General features: G+C 43.7%; 1 protein-coding gene across 4 annotated transcripts in view; it reads left to right on the forward strand.

The window, feature by feature from the left end:
- The window catches only part of POMGNT2 (protein O-linked mannose N-acetylglucosaminyltransferase 2 (beta 1,4-)), a 31,496-nt gene that overhangs the window by 7,956 nt on the left and 8,918 nt on the right, over window positions 1-14,622 (forward strand). Inside the window, exon 1 of one of the 4 annotated variants that reach the window (XM_063155417.1) lies at window positions 8,019-8,039. The exons of 1 other annotated variant lie outside the window; for it this stretch is intronic. The gene's annotated coding sequence lies outside the window, so the exon portion shown is untranslated. Of the gene's footprint in view, window positions 1-8,018; window positions 8,040-12,814; window positions 12,950-13,000; window positions 13,220-14,622 lie in introns of those variants that run through there. 2 more of the 4 variants (XM_063155407.1, XM_063155388.1) reach the window with 2 other exon arrangements.

Below are 14,622 nucleotides of genomic sequence, written 5' to 3' on the forward strand. Positions count from 1 at the left end.
TGTCCTGGTTATACTGGGCCTCGAAGCTGGAAGTCACTCTTGAGAAGGAAAAAGCTTTCTTCCATGGGAATCTGGATCTCAAGATGACAGTCCCCAGGCTCAGAGGACTCTTGCTGAGGAAGAAGCTGGAAGGCACTTACTTGCCTCTGGTCACTCCTGTGAGTCCTTGATGCTGCTTCCCGGACTGGGGACTGCGAGTGCCCTTCTGTGGCAGTCGAGAGAGGGATCATATTAAGCTGGCCAGGCCAGTAGAACCTGAATATGGGGACCACTGTTGTGAACTCCAGTCTTGTTCCATACTTTTAAAGTATCAGATAAGGAGACTTGGAAGTGATCCCACTCCTGTGACTGGGGAGGGATTGAATATGCAAGGGTCAGTGTAAAGATGCAGCAGCTCTCCATGGTGGTGGTGATCTCTGTTGGATGGAGTTCTGTTCAAGCATCAGCTCAGCTGTTTTCACAAGTGGACTTCGAAGGAAACCCCATAGATGGAATATGGCCAAATCCTCTGCCTGTAACATGTTTGATGGCACTGCAGGGTGGCAAAGCTGGTCTTCAGTCCTTAAATGCATTAAATTAACTCCAGGCAGGCTTGCTGAGGAAAGGGTAATGAAGCGGGTCCGAAATGGGCCGTGTGCGCTCAAGCACATGCACTGGGCTGAATGCTCCAGGCAGCACTGCCACAGGCACGTGGCTCTGGAGCAGGCAGGTCAGGGGCACACTGGGCTGTTTGTTAAATGTATTGCAGACCACAGGTGCAGCCAAAATCACTTAGCCAGGCATCAAAGAGAAAAAGGCAGGAGGGAGAGCAATCCCATCAGGAGAAACTTGTGAGAGGAGCTGGATGCAGTCTGGCATAATGCTGGCTTGTGGAGGATGTGTTCCAGTCAGCACCCTCTCAGGACCTGCCTAGCCCACTGTAGAAAAGATTTCAGCTTCTGAAAATTGAGATGAGAATCTCAACACATGGATTGTGTACTTTCAGGTAGAGGCAGCATCTGAACAGGTTTGCAGTGTGACTGACATTGTGCAGCCTTCATCTTTACTTCATGGGATGAAGAGGTGGGAGGGTGGAGATTACTTGAAGCACCTGGATAGAGGCAGAACATAATTTTTCAGAGTTCCTTTGTCTGGAGGAGTACACAGCCCATATATAATTCAGAAACATGTTAAAAAGTAGAGAGCTGCTGTCTTTAAAAATCAGTGAGCACCCAAGTCTGTTGGTTTAAAATCTTGAACTATGTCTAAAATGAACCAAGAAAATGTGTACAAAAACTAAGCTCTTCATAATCTTAGAATAATGTGTATTTTCCACATTTAAGCTGAAATACCTGGAGCTGCACATGGATTTATCCTTGTCAATTCTTCTGAAATCATGTTTAATAGAGATGTTCTTTTCAGATGGGATCTGTAAACAGATTTTGTTTCTTTTGTGGTAAATCTTGCTTCACCCACTTTTTGTTTTCTTTTTTTTGCTTCTTCAAGCCTTTTCTTCCCTCTTCTGATTTAAACCTGATGATGTTATGCTATAGTTAAATTATCAGAGAGGGAGAGTGATATCAGTGTCCTCCACCTTGTAGTAAAAAAATCTATATTTTTGTTTTCTGCAGTGTATTGAGAGCAAGATAAACGAGCAGGGTGTTGCCATCCTTTATCACAGTCAGAATGATAAATGCCATGTCCTGGAAAGCTTAAAGATGTGTAAGAATGCAAATCCTTGGCCCACAAGGAGATGTGTTTGAAAGTGCAGATCCAGCCAGGAGTTAAGCACATCCTTAAATCTAAGCAGAAGCATTGCTTCCATTGGGTGTACATATCTGGCACCACGCTGTGTGGGGTAAGCAAAGCTCAGTCTGTGAAAGGAGATCTGACTTGTTCTAGTGGCTTGAAGTGGGATAAGAAGAGGAGCCTTTTCCTGTCCCCTTGAAGAGCAGTCTGAGGATAGTGCAGGTTTAGCTGTTCTGTGTTACTGTCACACAACAGTGTGAACTGATGTAAAGGAGATGCTGATTGTTTGGTACCTTACAGTGCATCCCTTCCTCCACTTCTCACTTTTCACCCTCTGCCCATGTCTGCTAACCATGAGCAGAGAGCCTTGTTTGTGAGGCCCCTGGGGTGGCCTCACCTCTAGTGCTGGGGGCAGTTTTGGGAGCCGCAATGTAAAGAAGACATTTAACTATTAGAGAGTGTCAGAGGAGGGCAACAAGGATGGTGAAGGGTCTGGAAGGGAAGCCTGGTGAGGATTGGCTGAGGTCACTTGGTTTGTTCAGCCTGGAGGAGACTGAGGGGAGACCTCATTGTGGTCTTCATTATCCTCATGAGGGGAAAGGAGGGGCAGGTACTGATCTCTTAACTCTCATGACCAGTGACAAGACCCAAGGAAATGGCATGAAGCTGAGTCAGAGAATGTTTAATTTGGATATCAGGAAAAAGTTTTTCACCCAAACAGCGGCTGAACACTGGAAGAGGCTCCCCAGAGAAATGGTCACAGCACCAAACCTGACAGAGTTCAAGAAATGTTTGGACTATGCTCTGGGACATATGGTGATTCTTGAGATGTTCTACATGGGACCAGGAGTTGGACTTGATCCTGATGAGTCCCTTCCCTTAGCATATTCTAAGATCTTTTCTCTATCTGGTTCTTTTTCTGGTTGTCCTTCAGTTGAAATACTCTCTTTGTCTCTGTTTTCTTTCCTCCCCTGTAGTTAATTTTCCTGCCATGTTTCTTGCTTCTTTTTATTTGATGTCATGTGTGCTTTCTGAGGATGCAGTGTATTCTCTGCTCTCATTGCTGTCCACATATTCCTGGTAGTGTGAAGTCATCTATGTCTTTCCTCATGGATTTGAGCTGGTTTTCTAACTGGGAGGTGATATATCATTTTTGTGTACAGGTGGAAATGTTTTATTTGGGTTTTTTTTTGTACTGAATTAGATGTCATCCCTCTTGCATCCTTGAGACTCTAAAAGAGAGATGGAGGCTGAGTTTTCCTGATGCACTGATTTTACAGCATCAGTTTCACTGAATTAACACCAGCTGATCCAACAGCATTGTGGCTGGCACTGACATTCTCACATTCTTCTCCTGTGTTTTAAGTGATTTTGTTTACTTCATACAGTGCAATGAGGTCTCAAACTCATGACTGGACATTTCTTGGTGCTTTATTGGTAAATACAGATAAAAAAGATAATCTTCCTGTCTGGTCTTTTTTTTTTTTTTTTCCTAGGGCAGTCTTTGAAGGCTGCACCTTCTGTTGTACATCCTTTCTCCAAGTGTGTCTTTTTTTTTGTCTATTCCCCTCCTACTTGTTTCTTCTCTTCCTTCCCTTTATTTTAGTTCTAGGTCTTCTTTCTTCTTTTGGGTTGTTTTGTTTAGGTTTGAGAAGAGACACACCTGAGTTTAAGTACAGTTGGCTATTTGGAGTTAACTTGGAAGTTTTCCTTACAACTGCCATGTAAGCAAAGAGCTCAGCAATTTGCCCCTTCATCTCTCCAAGCTTTTTCCAGTGCCAACTGAAAAGTTTCACAAACTTTTGCCGTTCTGCCTCCAGCTTTCATTGCCCTTTGACCATCTTGTGCTCCAAAGCTTGCTTTGTCATACCTGTGAGAGGCTGTGCTTCACAGTTCTCACATCCTAACCAACTGATGTTTCCCTTTTCCATTGTAAAGTGTTTCACCTTTTCCTTTGAAAACACACAATGCAAGTGTTCTCCTCTCCTCTGCCCTTTGACTCTGCCTTATGAAACTGCAGCAGAGATCTGGGTACTCACTGGCAGCTGGACTTCTCTGCTCAGCTGCATCCAGGAGCTCTTTCTTCAGCTGCTAGATGTTCTGAAGGCCACATGTGTATAAAAAGGGGACAAGGGCTCATTTTGATATTAAATAAGGATTTCTTGGTTCTAGTGTGGAGGTGGCTTGGGATTAAAGATGAGAGGAATAAGAGTTTGTTTGGTAGCAGAAGGGGTTTCTCATATTTATGAAAAAATGGTTTTTGTACCACGCAGCTTAGTTGCCAAAGTTCAGCTGAGAAAATGTTGTTCTCAGTGAAAACAGATCATGTGTTTTCAGTTGCAAAGATTTCTTTGTGTATGGTGTTAATTGCCTTTCCATATTTTTACTGTTTTACCTTAACAATTTGATTATACATGTGTTTTTGCTCTCGAGAGACAGTGGGTGTGATACAATCTCTGTTTTAAACTGTTACCATGTAATTAGCAGGGAAAGATGTCTCTAAAGTCTGATCTGCTGGCTTCTTTGCTGCTCAAGAAGCAAAGAGCAGCTGAATTATGGGATTTGAGCCCTTGACTGGAAGTCCTTGTTGTGTAAATTTGGCATAGGCTGCTTCTGTTTCAGAGAACTAACTCTTTCTTCTGCTCAGAGTTGTGTATTAGGACCATGCTTTAATGACATCAAGAAATTGTGATGGGTTTCCTGGTTATGCTTTATGTACCCCTTGTATGAAGAAGGCTTGCACACAGATCTTTCTTAGGCATCTAGTTATGTTCTCTGATAATAAACCATACAGGCTTTTAAAGGTCCTTCTTGTGAAGTCTTATAGACAATACTGAAAAGTAATCTTTGTTCTCCCTTCTCAGAGCTTCAGAGCTTCTAAACCAGAATGGGATGTTTCTGCTAAATTCTTCTCAAAGCTATGCTGGGAGTTTTTAATGTCTTTTGGTACTAAAAATTCACCCATTCTATTTTAGGGATCAATTTTGTATACTCTTCACTGAATAACACTCTTGGCAGTTCAGTTCTCTTCACTGGTGTACTAATGTGAATGTTTTGTTCTAGGAGTGGTACTCAGCTGAGAGTTTAGACCTTGGTTTCTTTAAGCTCAGAGACTCATCTGCAGTTTTAAGCTGGATGTGACTTTTGAATCACAGGTGACCAATGAAATACTTAAGCACAGTCAATGTAACATACCTTGGAAATGCCTTGAAAGAATTTGAAATCAACTGCGTCTGTCCCTTCCTCTCTCCCAGGGGAACAACCCTTCTGAGTTTGTGTGTAGGGACTGCACTCTCCCTGTGCAGTCAGTGATTCCCTGGATTTGGTGGGTTTTGCATGAGCTTCTGGCAAGCAGGCAGGCAGAGTGACCACGGTCCATGACACAGACGCTCACTGCTACGCCTTTGATGCATTGGAAATGAGTGATTTGTGAATTGCTTTGTGTCTTACTTTGCTGTTGTTTTCCCCTCTCCCAGCTGGCCACATGTAATGTAAATTGAGTGGGATGGTGGTGGATTGTGAATTGAAATCCCTTCACACTGGAAAATTAGTTTCCCTGAGCACATGAGGCTTTCATGTGTAGTTATGTGGACAAAAAGCTCTCTCCAGAAAGGTGTGTGACAGCACTTTCATGACCTCTTTTTTTGCCCTGACTCGACCGTATCATAAACTCACTTTTGTGAGCCAGACCAGACTCAGGCTGTTCCTGCTGTTGTCATTTATTTCAATTTTAATTTCAGTGTATTCCTGCTTACCTTTCTCAACAGCTAGGAAGAGTGGCGGGAGGGAAGAGGAGGAGCAGTGAAAAATAAAAAGGTTCACAAAGATTAATTTGCTGTGTAATTTTCTCCTTTAGAAGGAGGGAGAGACACACCTGGGAAAATAGGCTATCAGACCTCTAAGCACACAGATGAAATACTGCCCTTTCTAGCAGACTCTGTGGTGTTGCACTGAGGCAGTTCACTTACTCAGCACTAAAACTATACGACCAGATTCATTTTGAGGAGGCATGATGTGGTTTTCTCTGTGTGTCTGCATTTTTACTGCCTTTAGCTAAGTTAGGACCCTTGGTGCTTATCACTTTTTAATGATTTGTTCTTACCTCTGCTCCTTGCTTCTGGCTGTTTGTTCTTTACTACTTAGGTTGTTATTCATGTTCATGTAGAGACCTGAGAGTTAATAGAAAATGAAGATTGGAGTTGCTCTCACCTTCCCTTCTCCTGTAAGGTTGCCTGGGACAGCTCCACAGACATTTATATAAGGCTTTGCAGCATCTTGGCTTCTGACTCTGCTATGGTTGTGTCAAAGTATAAAGCTAAAGCTAGGAAGCCAGCAGCTCATTGAAATTAACTTCTTTGGATTTATAAAATCATTGATTAATCATCTTTTAATGTGGGTATAAACATAGAAGAAATACATAGTCTCTGTCTTAATTGTAATCTTTTATATGAATTTTGCAATAGTCATACATATGTATTATATACAAATTATATATATATACTTAGCACAAAGGTCACAAGGCAAGCTATTATACACAAAGTTCTCTAGTCCTTGCTTAATTTATGTGCATGTATTGTCCCACTGGAACACAGGACTCTTGTGTGCATGCTTATTTTTAAGCTTTAAGTATATTAAATGAGACAAGAGGGGTTTTATTTCAGCGTGTTTTGGGGTTTAGTTTGGTTCATCACCTCGATGGTAAAGAAATGGTGGTTATTTTGTGTAACTATAAGTCACTCAGCACAATGGTTGTTTCCTAGTCAGTCCTCAGTCCCTGACTTCTGTGCTTTCTCATTTTACATACTTACTGCAGTAACACAGGTGCAGATTTGGGTCTTCATAGTTGCAAGAGAAGCTTTTTGTGCTGTAGCTTTAATCCCTTTGCCTGGAAGGAAGGGTTGGCTACCTCAGCAGATTGTTCCTGTCAGCCTCCAGGTTAGATTATAAGCGCATCATTCTGCCACAGAAGGAGTGAAGCAGGATGAGCCAAGGCAGGAAGGGTCTAAATGTCCTCTATCTCTGACCTCTCCTCACTTGGGATAGGATTCACTGCCTATGGCCAATATGTATGTGTATTTTAGTCTTGGCTTCAAGGTCACCAGACCTTCCTCTTTGAGGCTGCAGGGTGTGGCAGTGCTTATGTCCTTACTGTGGCTCATCCTGGGGATGCTTCACTGCTGAGAGGGCTCAGCCCTGCTCCAGCCCTCCCTGTGCTTGCTGGCTTCTCTGGGGACGGCTGCATCAATGCCAGCAGGAGCCTAGGGATGGAAAAGCACATCCAGATGTAGGAAGCTGTCTGGAGAGCCCTTGATGTCTTGAAATACTCTGTAAAGTAGCTGAAAGACCACTCTATTCTTGGCTTTGCAAATACCAGCACATGGATCCAGAGCTGCACAAAATGAATGAGGGCAGATGTTCGTAACTGGAGCTGCCTTGAACAGCAGTTGCTTTATTGGGCTGATGTTGCTTCTCTCTCAGCAACAGTCAGGTTACACTTCAGTTACTTGAAGAGATTCTCATTGCCAAAGACTTGACTCAGCATTTGATGCAACAGAGGCAGCAGATATTGCTGGTAGGAAGGAAGGGAACAGAAATGAGCTGCTGTGGCAGGGTTGGGTAAGGAATCTCCCATCATGGAAGGGCCACAGGTGAACAGCAACTGTGTCAGTGGTTTTGCAGGCGCTCCTCTTTCAACAGATACTTCCTGCTTTTTCTCTGAAACTTTCACCTTCTCGTGTGCATTGAATGTCATATTGTTTATTTATGGGAGTGTTAAAAACTCCACACAAGTGAGTCACAAGGACACCCACTTTTCATTGTAGAGAAATAATGCTTTGATTTATTGGTGGAAAAAAATGGGGGAAAACATTAACCACCTTGGTTTTTATTACTATTCAGAAAAATACAACAAGTCTAATACAAAAATTTCCCATCATGTCAAGCTTGGACTTCTTTGTCTTGCTGCTGTGCCCTTGATAAATATGCCTAAATTCAATAGTCTTTCCATGAATTTTCCAGCTGCTGAGGGCATGAAGAAGCTCTTCTTAGGTATTGAACTGTAAATGGATGCATATGGCACCTGGAGGAGTTGAAATGGGCTTTTACAATTAATTCAGTGTATTCATCACACTTCCCCTGTTGTGTGCAGCGGTTCATGTTGAAGCTGAGAAAGATGACTCATTTGCTTTCTTCTCCCTCCTGTCAGTAGCAGCAGTAGCCCTCAGACCAGCAGTAAATGCCTGGCCTGCAGCCATGTGTTACTACTTCTCTTCTGGGCCTTCTGATGATACTGTAATCAGAAGAGGGACAAGGTAAGAATTCTTTTCCATGGGGAAAATCAGACTGAGATTTTTATCAAAACCCAGTTGTTCGGATATTTTTTAATTGGCCAGCAGATATTTTTCATTTGTATGGCTTATGGTGTCAGGAAACAGAGGTGTGATTTCTTTATCTCCTGTATAGGTTATTTTCTAATTTGTGAGACCTAATGCTCTGTTCTGAAATTTCATGTGACTGTCAGCACCTCTGGGATATGCCCCCCATGGATGTTTTGTGCTCCCTTAGCATGAGTCCAACAGGTTACACTACAGGGAGGGTATCCTGTGATACATGCTCCTACCTGTTGTTAATATTCCACTGCTGACCTAGGAGTAGGGGTGGGTTGTATGCTGGCTGCATCCTTTAAAATGTGAGGAGGATGTGTTGTACAGGTGTGGCTGAAGGGGGCGTTGGAGGCAAAACAATCAGTTTGCAATTGTGGGACTCAAAATGGCAGTAAACCTTTTTATTTCCCCTGATTTGATTTAGATTCTCCTTTAGCTTGGCTCTGAACTATTTTCCTGTCATGCTGCTGTTCTAGCTACTTCCAGGCATTTGTCAGAGACTGGCTAATTGAAGCACATGCTCCAGCTTGGATCGAAACTGCTGTTTTGATCCACACTGTAGATGCTGTTACTGCTTCCTTGTGGAGTTCTTTCCATGAACTACTAGGACTTTGGTTTGTAGGTTTGGATTCTCAAGGTTTTTAAGAAAGCACAAAGTCTCTGAACATAGAAAAAGTGGAAGGTTAAAACAAAGGCATCTTCAGGCAACAGTCCTATCATAGAATATTCTGAGTTGGAAGGCACCCATGAAGACCATCCAAGTCCTGGGCCTTGATCCTTGAAGCCCTCCTGCAGTCCTGATTGTGAACTAAGATGTCCTCATCAGTTCTGGAACAGCTGCAGCCCACTTGCAAAGCAGGTGCATAATCCAGTGAAGGCAGTGGATTAAATTCTTGGACATCTTAAGCCCTGTCCTTTGAATACTTCCACACAGTTGTTATCTGTTCATCCCTTTAGATCTATCTAAGTGCCTGTTGTTGTTTTGTATTTCTATTATGTGTCTTCCATAACTTGGCACCCCTATTATGTTCACATTCAGGGGTGTTTTTTCTTTCAATTGCTGTGATATTAACATCTTAATTTCCTAAGACATCTGTGAGACTTGCTGGTTATGACTACCCTGTTTGCCTCAATAGACAGGAGAAGAGGCTCTCTTCCTTTTCCTCCAAAATTCCCAGGACAAGTCATGCCGACATGGCCTCCAACTTAAAGCTAAGTTGTGGGTCCAGGAAGGGTTTCCCAGGTGTGCAGGAAGCCCCTGGAACTTCTGCACAGCAAGTGCAGTGGGAAAAGAAGATGGGAGGAAGGTGTGTGAGGAGCAGAGTGTGTCAGGCTTGTGGCTACTCCACCAGCAGCTCCTTGAGAGCAGCAGTGACAGAGCTGGTAACTTATTCCTCTCTGTCCTTTACCATGTTTACTCTGTCACCTGTGGTCTAACAGGCCCCAGCTTCTGTCTTGAGCCCTGGACCCCATGAATACAATCTTGGAACACACAAGAGGTTTTGATTGTTGGTAGATTGTTGACAGGAAGCTGCTCCCATATTAATGGATGGTGGATTTTTGACAGGAAGCTGCTCCCATATTAATGGATGCTGGTGTGGTGCATCCCACCCAGATCCCATTGACAGGCTCAGTCTTTTTGTCTGTAAAATGGGAGATGTGTGTCTTCAGGTGAGGTTGTGGCTGAATATTGAAGTGTCATCTGAGAGAGGGCAGATGATCTTCCTGCTGCCTGAGCAAAACCAGTTAACAAACAGCAACTGTGGGAAGCACCAGGGTGAGGTTGTACCCAGGGATCTCACAGGCAATGTTTCACCCTTGGTTTCTCATGTCAGTCTTGCTGAACATCACTGACTTACCAAACTGCTCTTAGGAGCATGAATTATCTCAGATTCCCTTGCACACACTGGCACTAATTACATTTGCAGGTGCACAGTTGGCAAAGCTGTAGGAGAGGGAATTGATTTATCTCTGTCACCCTGCTGGCCTGTCATTACTGATGGCCAGATGGGAACTTGGAAGAGCACAAGTGGCACCTAACTTGAATCAGAACAGCTACCAAAGCCATCTCCTGCCTTGGGATCTGGCAGGTGACTCTCCCACACCTTTCTTCCCCCCACACACTGCATGCAGCTGCAGGAGCAGGCCAGTGTGTCCCTGCAATGCTGCCAGGGTGGTTCCTAATGGGGATGGAGGGGTTTATTAGACTGAGTAGCTTAGCATATGACAAGTTCAGATAGCAGGCAAGTATATGTTTTATATGTATAAAACATGCTTACATCTGCAGAGGAGAATCAATATCTATGAATTTGTCTGGTTGATGTCAAGACATGTAACCTCTGTGTGTGTGCGTGCATGTAAAATATGTTTGATCATACTTCAACCTTTTTAAACCTAATATTTATGTAAAACTTGCATCCTACATCTCTTAAGCCTGGGATCATGTCATCTTGAAGCACTTGAGCAAAGGGTGGTTTGGCCTCTGAGATATTCTTCTGAAAAATACCTTTTACCATGTCAAAGTATATTCTCTCTTAGGAATTTTCAATATTTGGCTGAAGTCCTGGTCCTTTTGGCATGAGTTTTAATTTTAGCTTCTACAGAATCAAAATATCCTCTCTGTGTGAAGTCCCAATCTTGCTGTCCAGAAACCAAATGCTTCCTTTGTGTCCTTTTTGTATTTGTCAGTACAAAGACTTTTTTTGTTAGTTCAGGCATAATTTTTTTTTGTGTGCTCTCAAACTGAAATGCACTTTTGGTTCAAAAGCACTGCAAGAGGAATAATTTCTTATAGAGAGTCCTTCTGGGACTATAAATAATAAATGCTGTGACTCAGAGTGATGCAGGCACCCTTGCAACATACATGTGCGCTGAAAAGATTCAGTAAATAATGATTTACCTGCTCTTTGTCAGCCCTAAACCAAGAGGGATCTATTCAGACTTTCTTGCTAGCTTGATGAGTTTTGTTTGTGCTATACTGCTTTTTGGGAGTTCTAAAATGTGGTGCTGTTTTTGAAGGCTGCAACTTTATGAGGGGTATTAAATATTCATCAAAATCTTAGTTCTGAGCCAAGATCTCCTATTCAAACCTTACCAGCTTGTAGTAGGTGCTGACTGTGAAGAGCTTGGGACTGCCACTCTTAGTGCCTTATGGTGCAATAGAAATGGACAGTTATTATTTCACAGTTGCTGGAATTATTTGATTATGATTCCTCCCCCACCCCTTAATGATGGAGTTTTGTACTTTGTGGTGTGGCAGATTGACAAACAGGACCCTCTTCAGAACTGGGGTTAAACTCTCTAACCCTATGCATTGTGATAAATTGTACCTAAGAAATCCATTAATATAATTCATTCCAGGGGTAGAGAAGAAGCTTATTCATAAATAGAAGACCACTAGTCTGTGTATGTTGTCCTTTTTTCTCCAGTAAAATAAAAGCTTTTCTAAGAGAAAGATACCAACATGGTGTGTCTGGGTTATCAGGGTTCCTACAGATAAAGTCACTAGCCAAGATCTGTGAGGTCAGTGGAAAGGCTCCCGTTAGCATCAGTGGGAGGTAGGTCAGGCTGTGGAGCTTTCTGAAGTGCAGAAAGCACAAAGTCAAAATGTGTTTCCTCAAGTGAAGTCAGCTCCAAATCTAACTCCACTCCTAGAGTTACGAAATTCAGAGGAAAAATATCAGACTTGTTCTGCACAAGGCAACATCTTTGTATTCAGAGGCACAGTGGGACAATGAGATGGTCTTAAAAAGAGAAGGGTGACTTTGGATTTCCTTAGTCCCAATAGGATAGGCTGAGGGCACTGGATGGGCTCGCTTCGCTTTGCTCTTTTCTGTTATTTATTTCCCCCAGGCAGATGTGACTGAGCAGTGTCTCTCTGAGATCCTCTCAGGACAGGCAGAGGTTCACGCTGTAGTTTGAAGTGCACCTTGAGCATGTGGGAGGAGGTGCTAGAGAACTTTGCTTCTTTTTCATCCTTCTTATTTTACCTGTTAGGTCCTAAGGGAAAATCCTCATAGACAGATATTTAACAAGATGTGTCCTGCAAGTATGCTGTCACCAGGTTTGCAGAGCCTCCTGTGTTTGCTTGTGATCTGCCTGCAGGAGCGTCCCTGCAGGGCTGGGGTCTCACTGCTGTGTTTAATGGTGTGACTGCATGCCAGGAGCCTATGATCTGCATGTGGATCCCATTGTGGGATAAGAACTGGAAGTGTTCCCAGTCAGTTCTATCTGGTTTGCCATCTCCATGAAGCTGCTCAGCCCCCACAGGTTCAATGTGGTTTGTGTAAGGCACTCACCTCCGTGAGCTTATGTGCACTAGGAGATTCTCTTACAAGCTCCTGGATAATTTCTGTGCCTTTATGCTTAAGAATCACTTGTTTCTACCATAAAAAATAACTTTAGTATGAAAACACTGTTCCCTGGCTCTCTGAAGGAGGGCAATCACAGCTCTGTTCAATTCTAAGCCGTTTGCTGACCGTCACATCTGGGAAATTGCTTTCCTGGTGCCAAGGGAATTACTAGAAAGCACGACAAAAGGCTTTCACGTCTTCAAGCAAGGGGCATTTTTTCCTTTCTCTCCTATTGTTTTCTTCTTTTGTGTGAAGTGTTCGGAGTGGCAGCGGCGTTAATGATGCTCAAAAGCAGCATTTCTAAAATGCGTGTGGTGTGTCCCCCCTGCCAGAGCAGCTCCCCGCCCGTCTCCCCAGACCCGCTCAGCTCCGTGGAGCAGCACGCTGGTGTTTGTGTCAGTGTGGCCGCCCGTCGGGGATTTGCAGGAATACTGCAGCAAATCATCCTGCATGCAAGGCTGACCTCTGGGAGGCTAACAAATTGAGGTGAGCCAGCTGGAGCGATAGGACGCTGCCGGCACAGCGAGCATGCTCAGACCTGCCGGGGAAAGGTGCCTCGGGCTGCCGGCGGTGCGCGGGTTACGGTGCCGACAGCTCCTAGGTGGGATTTTTGCTTTTTCTTTGTGGTGGTGAGGAAAGAAGAGGACTGGAGAGTGCTCGTTCCCCTGCAAAGCATAGCTTTAAGGTGTCTTCTTTTTTCTTTCTCCTGTGAAAGAGAGGCACCGGATAGCATTTCCTGTTATTTAGCATCACCAGGTATGCGTGCATGTGCTGAAACACTGATCTACCAGTGACAGTACTTCCAAGACTAAAAAGGCTGCAAATGCTCTGAATTCCTGTATTTCTTTGCTGGGTGTCGTTGTAACTGTGCTGTGTTTGCTGTGCTGATCACATACGGCTCTGAATTCAGTTTTGTTGGCAGTCCTGTTGCAGTGTGCTGAGGAGGGGGGAGGTTGGCGTGTTTTCCATGGCATCTCCTCGCTCCCCCCTTCCATGCAAGTTCACACTGAATCCCTCCTCTGTGTGTGTGCACATGTGGGAAGGCAGTCAGCAGTTCATTTGTAATCCCACGTCTTTGTAGTCCCTCTTTGTTTGACTAGTGGTTTGCTTTATCATTTTAAACAAAAGTCTCATGGGGAAAACATCTGATATGGACTAAATCCTGTAGGTTTGCAGAAATGTATTTCTTGCCTGACACGTGCTGCTATGGGATTACTTTTTTTTTTTACCTTCCCCTAAAACATGCTAATGTGGAGCTTGTGGTAACCAAGGAGGGGTTGCCACTGTTCTTATTGGCTGTGTTGTGCCCCGAACAATTTTGGCTCCCGTTTAGGATTTGCAGCCTCCAGGAGCAGTCCTGGGCACCGTGCTGATGGAGAGCAGGGAGAGCTCAGACTCTGGGTGCTGCTAAGCACAGTCCCAGTACCCGAATAACACAGGTACTCTGCCTGCTGGAGAACACAGAAGGAAAGGACACATAAAATACAGAGAGTTACAAATGGCAGCTAAAGCCCAGAGGCACAGCTGGAGCGCCTGAAGATCATCTTGTTCGGTACTTTGGGATTTCACATCATATTCTTTCTCATTCAGTTTTGCAGCATTAGTAAATTTTCCCTTCAGCCACCCCCGCTCCGTCTTTGCTTTAGCAGACCACTGAAGTAAGATAAACCTGCTGCTCTCTTGACACTTTTTGTTCTGACACAGGTATCTTGTTTACAGACTAAAAGCAAGAGACCAGGCCAAAGGAGAGATTTTTTTACTCAAGTGACCTGGCTGTTAATGACAGTGTAACCAGATAGGTTTCAGTGGGATACTTGGGTCAACAGAGATCAACTGGAGTGAACTCTGCCTGTTAAGCTTTCACCTCTGTCTAGCCATGGTTATTCTGAGTAACTTGGGTTTTCATCTTTAGGCTTGGGGCTCTCAGAAGGTGAACAAGACTTGAGGGACTGAGAGAAATACCTTTTTTTTTTTCCTTTTTCTTCACCTTTTTAGCTCATTTTCCTTACATCTCTCGCCTCCAGCTTGATTATCAAAAGTGCATCTTTTTTAAGGGAATTGTCTTGAGATCTGGGTATTTGTATGGGGAAAGAATTTCATAGTCCATTATGCATGGAGAACTTGGAAATGCAGATCTTAAAAGCCCGAGAAGTACTTTT

This window comes from Melospiza melodia, chromosome 1 (genome assembly GCF_035770615.1).
Source record: "Melospiza melodia melodia isolate bMelMel2 chromosome 1, bMelMel2.pri, whole genome shotgun sequence".
Classification (NCBI taxonomy): Eukaryota; Metazoa; Chordata; class Aves; order Passeriformes; family Passerellidae; genus Melospiza; species Melospiza melodia.